General features: G+C 40.3%; 1 protein-coding gene and 1 long non-coding RNA gene across 3 annotated transcripts in view; one reads left to right on the forward strand and one right to left on the reverse strand.

Annotated features, from left to right (window-relative positions):
• ANO10 (anoctamin 10) overlaps nucleotides 1-143 on the reverse strand; it is a 121093-nt gene extending 120950 nt beyond the window's left edge. For both annotated transcript variants that reach the window (XM_063408485.1, XM_063408465.1), the window contains exon 1: nucleotides 12-143. The gene's annotated coding sequence lies outside the window, so the exon portion shown is untranslated. The remainder of the gene's footprint in view (nucleotides 1-11) is intronic.
• LOC134556184 (uncharacterized) lies at nucleotides 116-17670 on the forward strand. The gene is made up of 4 exons (XR_010081598.1): nucleotides 116-201; nucleotides 10739-10801; nucleotides 10961-11115; nucleotides 17013-17670. It is a non-coding gene; the product is annotated as an uncharacterized LOC134556184 (long non-coding RNA).
• The last annotated feature ends 571 nt before the right edge of the window (nucleotides 17671-18241 follow it).

Below are 18241 nucleotides of genomic sequence, written 5' to 3' on the forward strand. Positions count from 1 at the left end.
TCCCCACTCACCGCCGGTGCCGGCTCCACATCCGCAGGGCAGGGCGGGGCAGAGGCGGGCGGCGGCCGCAGGCACCCGGCGCTGCCAGGACGGGCGCCGGGCCGGCCCAGCGTGACCCCGCCCGCCGCTGCCGCTGGGCACGCCCCTGCCGGGCCCGGCCTGCCCGCCCGCCCCTTCTGCGGCCTTTCAAAATACTCCCATGTAAGTGTCTTAAAAATGCTCCAATGTCAGCGTTTCAGCTTGTATGGGCTGCGAGCTTTCACTTCATCCTCTCGCTTATTTCCTCTTTTTGCTGCCTGTGCTGTCTTCCGTCACAGAATCACAAAATCAGTTAGGCTGAAAAAGACTGCTAAGGCCATCATGTGCAACCTGTAACTGAACAGCACTGTGTCAACCAGACCATGGCTCTGAGTGCCACATCCAGTCTCTCCTTAAACACCTCCAGGGACGGTGGCCCCACCAACTCCTTGAATGGTCCATTGCAATATTTATTCATCTTTTCTGTGAAGAAATTCCTCCTGATGTCCAATCTAAACCTCCCCTCACACAGCTTGAGACTGCATCCTCTTGCCCTGTGCTGGTTTCCTGGGAGAAGAAACCAACCTTCACCTGGCTATACCCTTCTTTCAGGTGGTGTAGAGAGCGATAAGGTCACCCCTGAGTCTCCTCTTGTCCAGGCTAATGAAACCCAGCTCCCTCAGCCACTCCTCATAGGACTTGTGTTCCAGATCCTTCACCAGCTCCATTCCCTTCTCTGGACTCGTTTGAGGCTCTCAATGTCCTTCCTGCATTGAGGGGTCCAGAACCAGACACAGCACTCAAGGTGTGGCCTCACCTGTATTAAGTACAGGGGGACAATCAGTTCTCCAGTCCTGATGGCCACACTATTCCTGTTAGATGCCAGATTGGCCTTCCTCACCACCGTGGCACACTGCTGGCTCATGTCCTTCTCCAGACGTGATCCAAACCTCCTTCTGGAGCTTTAGTTATAAAAATCCTGCTCTTCTGCTGGGTCAGTTACTTTTCCAAACATTGTTTTGTACAGGAAATGGGAACATTTTTGCATCCTGATACCAAGACTTTTGTACAGAATATAGTTCCAAGCATATAGCATATAGCATCCATTTGTAGCTAGGAAATGAGAAGTGTAACTGTTAAGCAGTGGTGGCAGGCAAAGGACATGGCCATCAAAGTATGCTCCCCTGTGGGGCTTGGGGAAGAGTTTTCAGCCTATTTTGAATTAAAGATATTTTAATGTAAATTTTGTGATTAAATTTTGATTTCTATTTGGTAGTGAGGATAAAATACTAGCTTCTGGTGATGAATTTCTCTAGTATTTATAGCCAGTGAAGCAGTGAGGGTCTGGGCACCATGAAAATTGGAGATATGCAAATACTTGAAATTTAGGTACTAGAGACTGAATGGAGAGTAGAAGACAGACACCATCTGTATCAGTTAGTTTGGGCAGAATGTCAGACTTTTTAAACTGTGTTTCAGTCTTGTCCAGCTTCCAGTGGCCTCACCATATAGTTACTCATCTCTGAGCATCACCTACTGTGAAATCTCTCAGGTCCTGAAGAAGTAGCATGGCAGTAACAGAGAGGTGGGTTTAACAAAAAGGGGGTTTAGACCTTATTCTTGTGTTTTGCATGTTGGGTATCTCCAGTTATGATGTGTCTCATGAATAACCACAATGTCTTCATGGGCTTCGGGCCTCTGGCTTTCTTGGCCTGACGTCTTCAGTTCTTCTAGGAGTTTACAAACAATTCTCTTATAACTATCTCTGACACCTCTTACATTTATGAGTTTTCAGTGGGAACTTGACATTATCCAATTACTTTGGCACATGCAAATAGTCATTCAAAATCAATCTCTTTTCTGCTATCAAATTTATTTTTCTATTGGACGGAGTCATCTTACAGCAATATTGCTTGATGAGACTGTCACGTTTCCTCAATGTCGTGTATCCACTAGGTGTCACATTCTTTCTATGCAATGGATTCTTTACTGCTACCGTCTCAGTTTCTCTATAGAAAGTTCACATTTTGCTAGCCATGCATAACAGTTAGCACATAATGCTGCATTCACAGAAGAAAAATAGGATTCATAAATAGATAGTGGGTGTGTCTACAAAGTAATCTACACACACATACATTGCTGGCGCAGTGGAAACAGTCTCACCATGATAGCAAAAAGTAAATTACTTTGTGCCAATCACAGTGTTGAAGAGGCTAGAAATTTTCTCTTAAGAGGATTAGCTAATTTAAAGATGAATGAGGTATGCCCATCCTAAATTGCAAACTGCACTAGCACTATAGCTAAATATAAATCCTAAGCTTGTATCTGTTAGTGACTGTAGTCCAGCCTGTGATTCTGCCGGTTGATTATAGCATTTTCATGGTCTGTCTCTGTCAGGCACCATGCAGACTGCAGACATAGTAGAATGGATGAGCTGTGGTAAGGCAGGAAGAAAAAGGGGGGGGGGGGGAAGAGAGGAAAAGAATCCATGAAAATTTCAAGAGCAGAGGATTTATTTTTATTCTGTGTTAACTCTCTTCTCCCTGGACTAATGACTACCACAGTACTGAACTAAATTAATAACCTATTAACTTACCACAAAGTGGAACTGGCTTCTACACCTGGCTGAAACTGCAACCGTATTTTGGGTGTAGTTCAATGGCTAGCTGAACCCCTCCAACATCTCACTGCCACTAAAAGTGTGAGATCTCAGTCCACCATTATCATTTCCTTCTCCCAGTTTCCACATTGTCAGATCTAAGGCTCTGCCCCACACTAAAGCCAACTCTGGCATTCACCAGATCCATCTCAGAGTCCATTCAATTTACCAGCTCCATAGAAAACCACCCACTTTTGGCTTGTTGCTTTGTTCTCCTTCAGTGATTTAAATAAACTCAGATAAAGGTTCAAGAGCTGGCACAAGGAAAGCACCTTTCCATGCAGCAATCCTCATTAATTCAAATGCATGTAGATGTATGTATAGTATGACAACCATACTTCACAGTCACGTAATGAGATTAATATTGACTCTTATCTGAAGACATATATAATAGCAATCATTCTCATAAGATTTACCTTTACCTAGGTTTTGAGCCATAATGGAATGCTGTGTTATCATAAAAGCAAGGAGCAACTAACAGCAAAATAGCCTTTTAATTCACAAGCTAATGACATATTAATTTGAGTGAAAAATGGATAATGAGATACCTAAAGTTTAAGGCTAACATTAAATTACCATATTATGTTATTAATAACAATTACATTAAAATTCTAGTAATTAAATTTCAATCAATGTGTTTCTCACAGTAAGATACAGTGACATTTCACCAATTTTCAATGACATTTTTTGTCAGATTATACAGGATCTTTCCAAAAGTGTAATAAACATGATTAAATTGCATTCCTGCAAATGGAGGGTAAGTTATTTTTTGAGTCACACTTGGAAAAATTTTTACATTCTGACAGGAATTTTCATGTAAATGTGTTCAGGCAGTACAAGTACTGTTTCTGTTAAAGTATGAAAGCTTTGATTCATAAACACTGAACAGCAAAGCTGATTGATTGTAATCTATAAAGTACAAGGAAGACACATCTCTTCCATTTAACACTGTGTCCATCTGATTAGAAACATTTAGTTTTCACTTAGGTATCTATTTCCAAATAAGATCATCAGGGAACAAAAAAACCCTGTCCAGTCAAACAAAATGGAAACAACATAAAAGGAGGAGGATCAGCCTGCCTAAGCCAGGAAAAAGTGAGATAAACCATTTTTCAAATTATTACCCAGGAGGAGCAAGTAAAAGATAAAACATGCCTAAGATGTTATTCATCATTTATATGTGAAGAAAAATAAATTTAAAGTTATCAAAGCAAACAGCATCCTAGTCTGTATCAGAAGTACTGTGACTAGAGGAATAGGGCAGTGATCTCCCTGTTCCTGGCTTTGCACAGGTCAGGCTGCACCTCAAGTCCTGTGTCCAGTTCTAAGCCCCTCACCCAATGATGATATTGAGATGGTGGAGCAAATCCAGAGAATGGCAATGAAGCTGGTGCAAGGACGAGATCACAAGTCCTATGAGGAGCAGCTGAGGGATCAGGGATTGGTTAGCCTGGAGAAAATGAGGCTCAGAGGAGACCTTATCACTTTCTGCAAGCGCCTGAAAGGAGTAGCAAGGTGGGGGTTGGCCTTTTCTCCCAGGCAATCAGTAGGACAGGAGGAAATAGCCTCAAGGTGCTCCAGGGGAGGTTTAGAAGGGGTTTGAGGAAAAATTTCTTCACTGAAAAGCTTGTCAAGGCTTGGAACAGACTGCTCAAGGAAGTGGTTGAGTCACCATCCCCAGAGGTGTTTAAAAGCCATGTAGATGTGGCACTTGGGGACATGGCTTAGTGATGGACTTTGCATTGCTGGGTTAATAGTTGGACTCAATGATCTTAGAGGTCCTTTCCAAATGAACCTAAATGATTCTATGTTTATTTCCTCAATAGTAGAGTAGCCTGCAATAGTAGCTGAGCAATGATGAGGGAGATCCAGCAAGCCAAATGATCTTTATGTTTTGGGAAAGTGAATGAAGTCAGTAATTTTACTGTACATGAAGAAGTGTTTACAGATTTCATTGCAGAACTTTGAAAACAATGCATCCTTTCTGATTTTCTTTTGAGATGCATGTGTCAATGTTTAGGATGCCCCAAATGGTGAGCTAGAATTTTGGCTTACAGAGCCTCCCTGAACTTGTGAAAAGGATATATGAATTCATGTAAAAACTTCACAATTAACCACTGGAGTGCGGACAGTTAACATCATTGTGATAGTGTCAGGAGCAAAAAGGGCTGAATTTTGCTGCACTTAGACGAATGGAGCCATGAGGTTACTGAGATTACAGTGCTTCTGATTAATCTGTATGGCCTTCTGTTTCTATTAGCTATCCCTTCGTTCCTAGAAGAATGTAGTTTACTAGACTTCACCATCCACTTGCTGTGGAATAGCATCCTATATCCTATGATCACTGGTCCATTCAGAAGTAACTCATCACTGGAATTTTCAGTATGTTCAGTTGGTCTGCCTCTATTCAGTGACTGGCACATGACACCTTTTTTTCTCTCATCTGTAGACTTCATCAATTGTAAAGGCTGCATTTAGCATGACCTGTAAAAACAGCAACAAAAAAAATCCTGTACATTTTGTATATTTCAATTTTAAGATAATTTTCTTTCTGTGCATATTTTGTATTATAGAGAACAGTGTCTGTCATTCCACCTGGGCAGAACATACTTGGCTTATCTGTTAGTGCATGGCTAGAAACAGTACTGCGCAGTCAATTGGTTAATTACTATGATTTACTGGATAGCATAATGTAACACATTCTACCAAAATGTGCAGTGTGGATTCATCAGTAGCCATGATACCATGCCTGAGGCTGTGCCTCACAGAGGCAGTCCCTCACTATACTACCTGATGTAGACTTTCATCCTTTTGTATTTTTCAAATACCTGTTTTAATAATATCTCTGCCTGGATTTAGGAGCTGAATGAAGATTATTCTAAAAAGCTGAAAGAGCTTGAACGAGGTTTGGGCACGACAAGTTCAGGGATTTGTTATTCAGAAAAAGTCCCTCCAGCCACTACCTTCAAAGTAACACTCACCAAAGATAACGACATGATAAATCCCCTTACAGTCCTGTGCTGAGGGCTCTGAATTATGAATGGGAATTGCTGTAGGAGGGCTGAAGAAGTTAATGATTCCAGTTGTCTTTCACCTCTTGTGCCTGAATTCAGCTGTTGGACAACCACAGCATGAGGCTTTTAGGCAAACCAAAATCAGAGAGAATGAACACCATCAGCCATTCCAAATGACATCAGATATGCACATGGTGATTTTTATCATGCTTTGTGAACTATTAAGTGTTTTCTTACAGACAACTTCATGAGGTCGTCTGTATTGATTGCACATGCCACACCTCTATTCAATCCATTTTACTCTAATTTTTAAGTAATTTTAAGCATAACTTGGGAACTGGTCTTTTATGGAGCTCTTGATTATGAGAAGATGAGTTCTGTCAGTTTTCTAGTTGATTCTTCACACTGTCATAAACTGATTTCTCTAGGGAAATATGCTCACTTATATAGTTAGGCAAGGGCTGTAGCACTGGCATACTGCTGGCAAAGCTATCATAGATTTGACAGCTGTCCAACAGTTTTAAATCTAAAGATACTGAGATCTGTTTTCCTTTCATGCAGCATACATGTTGCACTGTAAGGTACATTTCCAAGTCTGCATATAATTTCTTTGTTTAACTGCTACCCCCTGATATGAATTGTACACCTGTTTATTTGACTGTTCTCACCATTGCTTGGAAAACTGTAAAACTAAAAAACTACAGGTATCCTACTGCTATTAATTGCTATTTCTAAGCACCCAAACTTGTCATTATTCCTGATGTCAGTCTAGTTTTACATACTACATCACATACTCAGATTCATGTCTTCACCTTCATTTTCAGCTGACCCCAATTTCATGCATAGAGGTGTTTACTCATCAGACTTCAAAACAAATAAAAATTGCAGGCCTTGAATAAATCACTCTTAATTTTTTGATCAAAATATAAATGTGATCATTGGACTTCACAAAATTATGGTCCTTGCCTCTTTAGAAACCAACAACACCAAGAAAATAATATTGAACTAATGAAAATAGCACCATTTGAAATAGTCAGCGAAACATTTTAGCAATCACTGAAGTAAGACTAGCTATTAAAGAAAAATGGGATGAGTCAAAAGAGAAAGCCTTTTGCTGTGATCTCTTCTACAGCATACTGACAAGAAAAGTACTGACAGAATGAGGAGGTGAGCATATGCTATTGTTAACAGACTGCATGTGCTGATCTAGTTCAGCATGTACTTTTGGTATCCAGCTAGTTCCTTGAATGCAAAGTCAGGTACAGTTTTTCAACATCTGCGTTCACGTGGGTCCCAGTGCTGTCATCAAATGTTCAGAGCACAGGGTAATAAAGATACATGATATCTTCTGGCAGTTCAGGGGAACACAAGGCACTCAAAGGGAATCTGAAAAAAATGTTTAACCTGTCTGCTATAGTCAACAACACCAGATACAAAATATTTGCAATGTTAAAGATATTTCATAAAAATTCCAACTAATTAGAGACTAGTATATTATCTTTCTCAGTATCAAGTGTTTCACTTAAAATCTAGTACTATGAGTCTGTACGGAAAACCCTTGATTTTATCAAGGTCTTAGAATTTCTCTTTTATTTCTGTAATCTATAATTCTACAATCTGATTTGAAGCACACTCAGATATAGCAAACCTAATTTTGGGAAGAATTTATTTTAGTAAAAATCATCTCCAATCAGCAAGTAGAAATGCAGTGTGGTAGAAAACAGAAATTCTATTTCTGTTATCAGTTTCTACTGAAGCAGATGTCTAGTGTTTGTCAAGAGGAAATGGCAGAAGAGTGTAGTATTTGCCCTGTTTTAAGCTGCAGAAGGGAGTGCTCCCTTGTGCTGCTACTACAGTGAAATAATCTAAGCAAAACATTAAATTAAAGAATTCTCCATTCATAATGTCAAATGTCAAGTACAAGTCAAAACAAGATTAACAATTAATGTTGCCCTTAAAAATCTTTTGCCTGGAGCATTTGAAGTCATGTACTAGAAACAGAGAACGGAATGCGAGTTCTATTTGGGGTTTCTTCTGTTTTCAGGAAAAATAATGTTTTACTTAGGCACTGTGTTACATAACCAGGAGCCTGTGTTCACTTCAGCTTTAATGAGGGTGTCAGGTGTCTGGGTACAATCTCAGTCAGTCCAGCCTAGGTGTGAGTGGGTGTGTTTAAAGATGCATGTGAGTCACAGCGAGTCTCACTCGCACTGCCTGTGAGGCCCTAGAGCTCATGGGAACATAAAGCTTTACAGGAAGCTTTGCATGGAGGCTCTACACAAAGAGCTTCTCTCTTCTGTGTGGGGCCATGCATTGCAGGTGCACACCCTGGCCATACTGAGCTGTGTGGCAAGAACCCACCGCCCTGGAGGCACAGAAGGCAGGCAGGCCCCTGGGGCAGGCACACACAACAGCATGGACCAGCAGTGCAGGCAGAGATGTTCCTTTCTTAGGGACAGCTTCTTCCCAGGTGCCTGGGACTGGTGGCTCTGTGAGAAGCTGCAGTGCTACACTAATTGCACCAGTTCCCTGGACTACAGGAGGGAATGCCCTGGTAAAGGCCAGTGGGGAGGTGTGGGAGGCTTCATCCATTGCTTTATGAAATCCACACCTGCAACAGCATGGTTGACTCTGAGAGAACTTGACTGCTCTTCCAGACACTCTGGAAATGCTGGGAAATACTGAGTGACTGTCAGCACCCATTTATGTTGTCACTCTGAAGCTGATACCTTGCTAACAGAAGTAAGAAGTAGGGCTGGTTCTTTCCCCCAGCGAAACCAGCTTGTCTGAACTGAAATCCCACCTCCAGACTAAGTAGGGAGGTTTCAGGTGCCCACAAGCAGTCACCATGCCAGTGAGTGCACAAGTAATGTGCAATCCCTCAGGCACCCCTTCATGCACTTATAAAGGACTGGTGGTAAGGGTTGAAAAGCTGCCCTTATTTAACCATAAACATTTGGTTAAATATGAGAGAGATGGTTTTCCACATGCCAGATAGGCAGGACCTGCAGAACTGAGGATCTTTGTATGTCTGGAAATATGGATCTATGCAACAACTGGTAGAGCAGGCTGTTCTGGGCCAGTTTCAGCTTAATATGATTGTGTACTCTGAAATGCCTGGGAACGTGTGCAGCTGCAGAGCTCTACCAACTCAGAGAAGCTGGAAACTCACACTAACCTAGGTTTGAAACATCTAAAACATGTGATCTAGAACATTCTGGGCATTTAATCTTAGAAGCAGGGAGATCAGTAGATGGCAGAATTAAGATGGGTACTGGCAATATTAGATGGTGTCGGTAACAGTATCTCTCACTGAAGGTGATGATCCACTTCACAGCATTGACCCAGCATGCTGGAATACTATAGATGTCAGCATCATCTAGCCAGAAGAAAGACATGTTGTGAATATTACTTGGATTTTGCCTATCCTTTGCTTAGGCACCTGTTAATAAGCAATACTGAGTTACCAGATACACTGGATTTTTTTCCTTGATCATTAGCAAAGTTATCAAATATACATCCCTCCCTGCCTTTTTAAAGGAGGACCTTAAATTCAAAGGTGAAAGGTGTTTGCCTTCAATGGACAGTATTTGTGCCCCATTTAGTTAAATGATCTTTCAGGAGACCTCAATATCGTCATGGGACTTTGTTATATAACCAAAGTAATGTTGTATGATAAATATGAAGAAAAACAATATGCTTAAGTTTCAAAATTGTTAACATTGATTTAAAAAATACAGAGCTCTTATGGTAAGATGTAACATTATTTGCACAATATAATTTAAATTATTTTTATGCATATTTTTCAGCTTACTTTGTACATTACTATCTTCCTTGAGTATATTATGTAGATCTGAAATTGTTGTTTTATTAATTTGTTTGTTTGTCATGGGATGATTACATTTAATTATTGCTTTATTCACTGTGACATCATTCAGTTTTCTGAGGGATACAGAAGGTAATAAAGGTACTTCACCAAATTGGGCAGTTTTAATTTCAAAAGCCATATACTTTAACATAACATTTGTTATTTTAAATGCACATTTGGTATAGGACAAATTCAACATCATTTGAGCACACTTGAATAAGGGGGAAAATTTTTTAAAAAGTATAGCTCCTTAAAAGACTAGAAGAAACAATACCTTAGTTTTTAATTGACCTTTACTTTTACTTCTTCCATACTGGATACCAAAATCAAGTAAAAATTGAATCCAAGTAATGTATCCAGTACTGTACTCTATACAGTGTGGAGTCCATTCTTACATAACTCACACACACATGATTTTTTAATGTGATTTATTTGTCTTGACTCCACTAAGTTCAGCCCATGTAACTGAAGTATAAATGTTTGTATTTTCGGGCCTGCACATCAGTGCTCTGACACATCCAGGTGAGGAATTGGTTCCTCCACACTTTTGTTATTTGAAGGAGTGTCAGCCGAAGCTCCCCAGGTGACCTTTCAGCTGCCACTCACAGAGATTATCTGTGTGATCTGGTGCCACTTGACACACCCTTGGGTATCAAAGATATCTGCAGAGGGCTCGTAGGGACACCACAGGACTGAAGACAGACCTGCACTGTTCTGAAGCAACAGTGGGAGTACAGGAGAGATACATCACACAGCAGTGAAAATGGTACTAGACAGACATGTTTAAGGAGCTTATTTAGGTTTTTGCTTCTCTAGCTCAGCGGGCATTTTATCTGTTTTCTCAAGAGACAAGTGTTCTGCATCAGCCTCAAAAGCCAACAGTTCTCTACCCAAGAAGCTACCCATCAAGAACATGACAGTGTATCTCTTTCTCATTTTGATTAGCAAGCATAAGCATTATTTTTTTTCTTTCACACAGCCTACAGAAACACCTTCATACATACATCTTTCTATTATTTCTCCAGCAGTACAAACCATAATGAAAATTTGGGTGTGCCTACAAAGAAAATACACAGTATTAAATAAACTGACATCAGTGTGATTACTTAGCCACACACCAGTAAGCACATGGAATGTTTTGACAAGAGTAAACTTTAAAAGTTTCCCCTTTCTTCTCAGAATTGCTCTACATTACCAAACACCCAACACAACAAAATCAAGATATGCCTGTAGCACATGGAGGTAAGTGCTATGTTTAATCCAATTAGCAAAGTTACAAGTAGCAATCCAGATGCGGCAGCATAGGCCAGACATTATATACATTTATACATTACATAAATCAGAATACAAGCCATACAAAAATCTAGCAACATGCTCTGAACCTTCTTGTTGTTTCCTTAGGCTTCCAGCCATCAGTGACCAATGGATTGAGGTGCAATTTGTCTCTGGCCATTATCTTCAATGCCAATCAAGAAACAACTCCTATTGCCTACTCCCTTATCTACAGTTCTGTCTCCTCAGTCTTCAACAGCACCACATTCCACTATTTCTGTCAGGTGAAAAAGTACTTCCTGATGATTTTTTCATTTATATCATGATTCACAGGATGCTCCTACTTCTTGTATTGTGAGGTTTTGTGAATGCTTGCTTCTTGTTTGCCTTTCTACACCATCCATCGCTTTGAAGGTTTTTCTTGTACTGCTTTCCATCATCACTCTTCTAGGCTAAGAATTCTAAACTATTTCACTTCTCAACACATGAGAGAATAACATGGTAGTTATTCTTTAATTCTGAAAGTTTCTGCCACCCTTCCTTCAACTTCTTCTTGTCCTAGGCTACTATACCTTTTTCAAAATGTCCTAAGCAAAACTCCATACAGGTGTAAGAATACTTCAGTCACAATTAAAATGCTTGATTTATTCCTTCTGTATACTTACTTTCCCTATCCTGTGACTGAAACAGAAGAATTCATATAAGGTGTTCCAGGAAATAACTTGCAGCCACAGCACTACAAAAATGAAACTGAGTATTTCTCTGTTTATCTCTAAATATTAGTATTTTCATAAGTTACACAGTGATTGGCCTTTACTTGGCATAATTGTGCCTTATTTGTAACTGACAGAAAAGAAATGCAATAGTAAGATGTTCAGTGTTACACAGGGTATATTATATCTAAATCCACAGATCTGCAAAGACAGAAGTTCTGCTGCAACCAAGGTGTCAGGGAAACCAACTACTACATTTAAAAGGCTCCCCCCAAAAAATCAGTAATCCATTTGTATTGCCCAAAGCACAGGAAAAAAAGCAAGAAGAAACCAAGTGTCTTCATGTAGAAAAGCGTATCCAAGCAACCACACTAAGACTCAAAAGAAATAGGTTGTGTGAAGAGAAGCACTAAATTTAGTAATCAAATGTATATTCAGCAGAAAGGATAAAGAAGCTTTAGTGAAATGACATAAAGAAAAACAAAAGGAATTAAGATATTTCTGATGCTAGGAGACAAATGAGATAAAAGATGTGCATTTGATTGCAACTGTGCAACTAGAAAGAAATTCCATGATAGCTGAGTTAAATTTGCATGAAACTTGAAATCACTCAGAGCAGATTTTGGTACAGTATTTTATTTTATCCCAGAAGCTTTATAAGAGCTCTAGTTCATTGGGTCTCTGCACAAGCAGACTGAGGTCATGATATGTTAAGCTGGTACACAAATACAATGGTAAAACTTTTACTGCCATCACGGGGTGTTGCAGTCAGCCACTGTGATTTGCTTTTCATTGTAATTAGGTCGTGACAAAGCTCTCCTTCATTACACAGAATCACACACATGACTTAATGAAAAGGTGTGTCCACAGCTGCTGCTGGCATCCCATCTGAGCCTAGTCAGGTCAGCTGAAGAACTTGCTCACCAAGGAGCTTACCTGGAGGTGTGACAGCTAGCTGTCTTGAGCCACAGATGTGGTAACACTGAAAGAATCAGTCTGTTCCACAACTTGTTACAAAAAAATTGTACTCTCTTCTTCCCTGAAGGATTTTTACTGCATTTCAGAGACTGTCTTGTTAAATCCTTGAACACTCATGGATGCCATTTTTTCTAACAGGGGAGTTTCTGCCACTTCAGATGTACCAGCTTATATACATTTATATTTATTGCCACCCACAAGAGCTTTTCTTCCACTGTTAAACTGCAGGTTTTCTCACCTTTGGATACGGTCTGAACTCCATGGGCACTCCCTGCCCAACACAAATGTAGACCATGCAGTTCTGATAGTAGCTGCAGGACAGCTAAATCAGGACTTCAGGAAGAATGCAGAAACTCACAGCATCCAGGAAAGGAAAGGGCCAACTCGAGAGCAGCAGAACCATTTGTCCTTTCCTCCTACTTAGCTCAAGACTCAGCAGAAGCTGTGCTCTGGGGGTGCTTGCTTCCCACAGCAATAGTACAGCACCATTCTGCTGCTGCTGCGGGAAGCAGCAGTTTCAGACAGCCCTCTCCTGAGGTCCTGTGGGAAATACCAGTGGGAGAAAGAATACTCTTCTCTCAGAAGTGATAGCATATTTTCATTCAAAAGGTTAAAACTACAACAAACAAATGCAGCATATATGCTGCTATATATTGCAGCAATTGGAACACTATGATTACTGAAAATACATGCTTCATGTTTAATATAAATTCATCCTGTAGATCTGCCGTTTCTGGGAATAGCCACTGACTTTGCTCTATGGGCGCTGCTGAAAATAGTGGGCAGAACAGGATTATCTAATGATGCTAAATTTGCCTTGATTTATCAGTAACTGACACAGCAAAAAATACTGGCTGAAACCCAGACAAACATGGCAAGTCTGGGGTGGGAACTAAGATATGTGGCATAAAGGGTAGCACTGTGGTTTGAATGTGAATGCAAAGGTTGAGTATATTTAGGAAGGACAGTGCATATCTGTCTGTCATCAGCACTCAGCAAATAAACAGGAAAAAAAAGCCATGGAGAACAAGAGAAGCAGCAGTTACATGCCTCCAGGAGAAAGCTGAAAGAACAAACTATAAGCAAACATTATGCTTTGTGTAGTTTGATTCTTTCCAGGGAAATAGGACTTTGTGAACATATTTTGTAAACTAAAACAGTGCACCATAGACATAACTGGGTTCTCTGTCAGGGCATTCCCTAATTTAAAAAAAAAACAAAAAACAACAAACTCATAAGGCTGAATCTGGCCAGCAACAGAGGCTACAGAGTAGGGGGAAAAAAAAGTACTTTCAGCTGAGCTTAAGCAGTAACTCATCTTCACATTGCCTTACAAAAGTGATCTTTATGTTGAAAAGGCCAAACTCCAAGGAGAAAAGTATTGTCCACTCCGTGACTACTTACTATTGCCATTTTCTACAAGCTAGAATGAGTACAACTGGAAACTTTTTCTTTTTTTTGCCTTATTGAGCCCTAATACTTTATTATCAAAAGCAAACAATAAAAAGGGATGTTTTCTCTCAAAGGAAGAAACAACAATTATAACAAAACATGTTGACTCATTTTAAATACTGCTTTCCGTGTTCTCTTCACACACACAAAGCAGAAAATTTTATTAGTAAAGGTAATTATTGTTTACTCATATTGTATACATAAATAACTGGGACCTAACAGGGACAAAAAAATTTTAACTATTTTGATTAATCTAGTTGAAAACTGATTGTATTTCAAGTACAGAGGTATCAAAATAATATTTTTAACAAAAAAGCCTGCAATAAGAACTTATTTCACAAGAGAAATGACTGGAAGTTCTCAGGTTCAGAGTTTACCAGATACCAAATACAATGCCCATAGGAGGCTTCCTGTATTTAGTCATGGCAGATGTTTGGAGATTGTTGACCAGTTGAGTATTACAACATGTGCTTTAGGGATTAAAAAAAAAAAGAGAGAGATGTGGGTTTATGCACAATGAAAACTCAAAAACATTGCACAAGTTTTTATTTACAACCAACAGGGTGAAGATGAGATCAAGATTACACCAAAGAAGTTGCACTGTGCTTCATATGTGAATTACTTTAACTAGGAGCAGGATCATGAGGAGGATTTTTTGGTTTGCAACCTTCCACTAATATCAAATGGAGTAGCATGGGCTCCAGGCCATGACAGGACAATGGGTGTAGTGGTGGACAGGATCCACTTTTTACCAAGGCCTATAGTGATAGGAAAAGGGGAACATTTTCAAACTTTAAAACAGAAGATTTATATGTGATATAAGCATGAACTTTCTTATGAAGAGAGTAGTGAGATACTGGAACAGGTTGCGTAGAGAAACTGAGGATGCCCCATTTCTAGGGGTGCTTAAGTTCAGGTTGACAGGGCTTTGAGTAACCTGGTCTAGTGGAAGGTGTCCCTGCTCACTACAGTGGGATTGGACTAGACAACCTTTAAAGCTCCCTTCCAACCCAAACACTTCTGTGATTCTATGACATTAAAAACAAACAAAACAGAGGACTGAAGGGTCCTCACAAACTAACAGCCTCATAAATTACCTATTAAATTTCTTATTATGAAGGAGATGCACACAGGCTGTTCTTAAAGTGATAATAACAGACTATGATCATACCACTGGCAACTTTTTTCCAGTACTCTACCCTCCAGTACTCTGCCCTTCAAAAACATTTTTCCTAATGTTTAACCTAAAATATCCAATTTCTGCTCCTGGTGGACATAGAAAAGAAGTTACTCCCATCTCATAAGTAACTTCTCGTATACTTGCAGACTGTCATCATTCTCCTACTCTTACTCTTTCCTAATTAACCAATATGAAATAATTCACTATTTCCTCTAGGTCCCTTGACATTCTGGCTGCTCTTTAGGTGGTCCACATAATTTTTCACGTGCAGCATTCAAAACTAGTTTTACAACTGTTAAGCAAAGCAGAATTCCTTGCCAGGTCTTGCAAACTCTATAATCCTCATCCTAGCAGAACGCTTATCTTTTTTTTGCAATAACAAGCCATGGTTGACTCACACCCAGTCTGTGACCACTCAAAGCCTGAGTTACTGTACAAAATTTCTACCTAATCAGTTTGCCCTACAAGCTGATTATTCCTGCCTCGAGCTGCATCTGTTTTGGCTGAATAACTTTACATTTTTTTTCATATTTCTAACTGAAGATAATTTTTTATTTTTCCCCTGCCCTCCAGCATACCAACTTCCTCCCAGCCTGATACATATGTGAATTTGATAAGTATTTTCCCTTTTATACGCATACATCCACATCACCAGATTCTGAATTTGTGCAATCCAACTTGATACACATTTCCATTTTGATAGAAAACCACTCTGTAACTATGGTTTTACAAGAAGTGTTGCATGCACCTAGCTGCAGACCAACATGGAACACACATTATTAATTTCCATATGGGAAGCACATAAGAAGTTCCCTGAAAATCAAGACATATTGAATCTAGAGCTCTTCTCTATCCATAAGATAGAGAAGAGTAACTGACACAGCAAAAAATGTGTCAGTTGTCTTGTGGTTGTAAGGGCAATCATATTTTTGAGATGTGAGTTCTTGTTGCCAGTTACTCATCCCTATATTATTTTTTAGAAATATACAAAGATATTTTGCACTATTTTTCTAGAAAAATTTATTTGCTTAATAATGCCATACCTTTTTGTTCTCCTTCCTCTCTCTGGCAGGCTTGTCACTTTACAGCCTCCCTCTATCCTACCTAGCATCCATAACTTCTCAAATACCTTTATTACTGACACTGGGATTCTGTTAGTGAAAGCGTGAAATACTCTAGGACATAGTTAAAGAGAGAATTCAATAGGTCAATTTGAAAATACGTGGCTTAAACATTCTACCCTTTCTTAACTGAAAATGCACCTCACTAGTGCATCCTTATTTTACTACCCCAGACAGTAAAATCTAGAAAGTTCTGCATTCCTGACACCTTTTAGTCTTCTCACTTTACAATTAGAGTACACTTTCTATGTCACACAATTAATGAGCTTCTGGAGTGACATGGGAGTTTTATTTTGCTCACTAGTTGCATTTCATCTCATGATGGTCTTTCTGATTTTGTTCTCACATGCTTCTGTTGTACTTTTAGCTTCAGCCCCAACAGCCGGCATAAAACCTAACTTACTTTCTCCTTTCCCGAAGGTTTGTCTCTCCAGTTTGAGTGATTTAGCCTAGCTGGTTTCTTAACTCCAAGTTCATTGAAAACTGCCTTCCTGACTCCTGTGGGATTCATGTTGATCATACTCCTTTTTCTAGTCCTGCGGATCACTAATCTCTCATCACTCTGCCACGTCATGTACAGTCTAACTAATGCTTACCTTGATCTTTTCAGCTACTTGCTTCTTTCTGCCTGTAATCAAAACTAGAATAGCCCTATTGCTCTGTGCACACTTCTCCAGGAAATCTGGAAGGATGAATTGTCTCCAGCTTTGTGTTCATGTAGGTATTTACATTCACAGGTGAGGGAGAGGAAACAAGAAGGTTGTGACACAGGGATGCTGCTTAAATTACACGCCCTGTCTCACGCAGCAAATGTCTCATCGTCATGGGTTCTTCACAGGGGCCATGTATGACCCAGATAGACACAGTCACAGCACCCTTGGTGGGAGCACCCTTTCACTCACCTGAAAACATGAGACCTTGTCTCTCCCCAGCCACTCCTGTGTCTAGGAGGGAGTTTTAAGTTAGTCACGTGTGAGTCATGAACTCTGGAACAGCCAAACATGTCAAGATGGAAGATCTGCCTGGAGACACAGCCTGTCACAGCCTCAGCTGCTGAATATACTGATATATTAATAAATGTGTATCTAGGCACCCTCTTTGCAGTTCACTTGCTCCTTGAACACTTAAACTTCTCCTGGCTTTCTTGTAGCTGACTCTTGCACACAGTTACTCAATTTTCTACTGCAACTGCCATGGGCATGTTTCCAAAATGTTGCCTATCGGGCAGATGGAGGCTATGAATGCAATCCCACTCTGAGATGGTCTGAACAGCAGCTCAGTCAGGACTGCTCTGTTCTTTACTCCTATCACATGGTCACGGTGAAGTAACCAGCAAAACTTTTCTTACAATTCTCTTCAACTACACCTCTTTTGTTCAAGTGCCAAAATTCACAGAGACTCTGGTGTGCCCCAAACATTCACTCCAGGACTGTCCCCTTACAGTTGTGGCCACCGTGTCATCGATTTCCCTGTTTACAGAGAGCCTGCTCCCAGGGCGGGATCAGACATGAGTCCTGGAAGGGGCACAAGGAAGCCTGCCCTCCTGCACAGCAAGGATGTGAAAGGACAAGAGGCTGAGACAGACTGCTTTCCCATGCAGGGCAGGCCTTGGGCACAAGGAGCATAGTGAAGCACTAGCCTTGCTTCAAGGAGGGCCTCCCATGTCACCAACATCCCTCACAGCTTCCAGGACTTTGGGAATCTGTAGAAATATCCTCCTTATGCTCGCCATAGGCAGACATGTCAGTTGGAAGATGTTGGCAAAGTGAATGTGAAGGAGGATCTCAAAGTATTTGAACAATTCTTGGTCAACCTATACTCATTTGAAACTCTGCCTACGGCCAGGTATGTCTAGGAAACAGGATAACATGCAGCAGACACACTAGGAACACAACAAGCACTTTGCCACTGGTCTCAAACTGCCACTCCAGTTTGGAGGGGAGCACCGAGACAGAGTCCACAAAGC

The sequence above is a fragment of the Prinia subflava genome, chromosome 1, assembly GCF_021018805.1.
Source record: "Prinia subflava isolate CZ2003 ecotype Zambia chromosome 1, Cam_Psub_1.2, whole genome shotgun sequence".
Classification (NCBI taxonomy): domain Eukaryota; kingdom Metazoa; phylum Chordata; class Aves; order Passeriformes; family Cisticolidae; genus Prinia; species Prinia subflava.